Genomic DNA, 2,831 nt, shown 5'->3' on the forward strand with positions numbered 1-2,831 from the left:
AGCAGCTCTGAGTCTCACAGTGATGAGGAAAGTCCAGTTTCTTCGGTGATTGTAGACGTGGATGATGGGGAAGGTGTGATGATTGTGGACAGAGTGACTGTGACTGCTATGGCAGCCCTGATGGCAGAAGTGGATTTTCCAAATGTGAACATGGTGGAAACCACAGCTGAAGTGACAAATAAGATGAAAATATTAGTCCAAGCCACTCACACCCATGAATGCTTGGAACAGGGACTCTCTTCTGGGTAATCCTGGAATGAACTTTGAGAAACATGCCATTCTAACTGAGGCTACAGTCAACAACTGTCCCCCACATATTAAAAGTTTCAGTGATGTTGATTGGGAGCAACTATCATAGGAAACATGGAGTTTACTTGTTATACTCACTTGACTCCAATACAATAGGATTTTATTCTTATCAAAGAGGAAAGATACTTGCTGGGTGTACCCAAACAGGGTCTGTAAAAACGATAGCTCTCCTCTTGCCCATCTTGAGTCAGATTTATTCAGATTGTCCAGGAGAGACTTTGAGGGCTATGAAGAAAAATAGAAGGTATTGTGCTGCATAACTATCCAATCTCTTTGATATTAGCACCAATAAGAGAACTGGCAGTACTGATGTATGAGGAAGCCATAAAATTATTTTCATACCAATTTAGACTCAGTGATTGCATTGTTTATGGTGGTACTGATCTTCATCAGCAGATTTGGAACTTAGAACAGGGAGGCCACTTGCTAGTAACCACTCCTAGAGGCCTAGTAGATATGATGGAAAGAAGAAATATTGGATTAGACTTCTGCAAATACTTGATGCTCTACAAGGCTGACCCGATGTTGGATGTAGGGTTTGAAACACAGATATGTACAACACTTGAATGAGACAGTAGGCTAGCAAAGAGGGTTCACCATACCATGATGTTTAATGCTTTTTCCCTAAGGAAACACAGATGCTTGTTCAGGATTTGCTGGATGAATATGTCTTTTGGTCTGTGGAAGACTGGCTCTACCTTTGAGAACATCTCACTAAAGGAGTCAAACAAATGGTTGTTTCTGCTTGACCTTCTAATGTCAATAGGCAAGGATTCACTGACCTTGGTATTTGTGAAGACCCAAAGGGTACAGATTCTCTGGAGGATTTCTTATACTGTGAAGGATGTGGTTGCACAGTATCCCGGGAGCATGAATTAGAGAGAGAGAAAGCAGGCCTTCACCCGCTCCTTTCAGGAAAATACCCAATTCTAGTGGCTAAAGCAGTAACAGCAAGACGGCTGGACATTTCAAATGTGAAACAAGTGATAAATTTCGACTTGCCAAATGATACTAAAGGAAATGTACATCGCACTGGCTATACAGGGCGTATGGGAAACCTTAGCCTGACTGCTCTGTTCTTTAACAAGAGAAACACAACTATTACAAGGCCTTGTTGGGTCTTCTTGTAGGGGCTGAACAAGAAGTCTCATCTTGGTTAGAAAATATGGCAAATGAACACAACAAGGACATTCTAAGAGATGTAGATTCAATGGAGGATTTCATGCCAGAGACTGCTGACGGGCAGTGGTGTCTTTCCAGCTGCAGCAGCAGCTGTGCCCACAGTTGCCACAGCGGTGGAGTGGCCATGACAGAAGCACAGTTTGGTGGGGGCGGTTATGCAGGTTTCTACAACAGCAACGGATGTAAAGGAGATTGTTGCCAAGGGGTTGACTGAACCGGCAGTGGGGCAACAGATACTGCTTTGCAGTAGATCATCCCACCAAACAAGCTAAATCGTAAACCACACATAAATTTAACCAGACTATACCTTGTGTAACCTCAAGAACTCACAGCAAATTACCAGCTGTGGTACGCCACTGCTTTTTTTTTTAAAGGGAACTCAATACCATAAGAAGAAAAGAAAAGGGCAATCAGTAGCCCTGTTCAGAAAATAGTTTGAAGATTTACCTTTTCCCTTTCCGTCATTTGGATTAAGTCCCTGCCTTCCTATACCCATCCCAAACTGCATTTATACTTTTGTGACAGTATCATTTATTAGTTGATGTGCTTTGCTTTTAAGTTTAGACAACTTTTTATTTTGATGTCCTGTGTGCTTAATAATGCTCAAGGTTATCAATTATTTTGACAAAATATATTTACTGAACCTGGGAAAAATTAAAAAATAAATCTGTATATTTTAAACTGAAGCACACATTTACACACAAAATTCAATTCCCTATTTAACTATCTAAGGAATAGATTGACTTTATTATAGTAAACCTCTCTCTTAAGGTTATTTGACTCCCCAAACACATCATTTTAGGAAATAGCATATACATGTTTTCCAGATTAAAATATTGGAATGTCAATGCCACTCTTTCTCCCTAATATAAAAATGTACTTTGCCTTTTGATTGTAAGGAGGCCTGATTTTAATGAAGCAAATGTCAGACATATGGAGGATATGGGAAATTACTACATAGCCTCCCTTGATCCTGATGAATCTATCCAGTACAGGGAAATTAAACAGTACCTGATTACTATTTGCTAAGACTGGGCTCATCTGTGCACACATTTAATTTGTGGTTTTAATTTACCTTTAATGTAAAATATAACTTCCAAGGATTTAATATTTCACTTGTCCTTAATAAACCTGTCATGAAGGTGAGTTAGTCTCGTATGATTTTTAGAAGCAATCTTGGAGGTGAAGAAAACTCAACTAAATCACAGTTTTTAATGTTTGCTATATATATAAAATATGCCTGCAATAATACTTCAGTATTTAGTGGTGACATTTGCCTTGAATGGAAAAGAGCAAAAGATGAAAACAAAAAGAAATACATGCCTCAGAATTTTCTATAT

General features: G+C 39.1%; 1 pseudogene; it reads left to right on the forward strand.

Annotated features, from left to right (window-relative positions):
- The first annotated feature begins 214 nt into the window (after positions 1 to 214).
- LOC108394046 (ATP-dependent RNA helicase DDX3X-like) lies at positions 215 to 1,705 on the forward strand (annotated as a pseudogene).
- Positions 1,706 to 2,831: the final 1,126 nt, after the last annotated feature.

Source organism: Manis javanica, chromosome 9 (assembly GCF_040802235.1).
Source record: "Manis javanica isolate MJ-LG chromosome 9, MJ_LKY, whole genome shotgun sequence".
In the NCBI taxonomy this organism is placed as follows: Eukaryota; Metazoa; Chordata; class Mammalia; order Pholidota; family Manidae; genus Manis; species Manis javanica.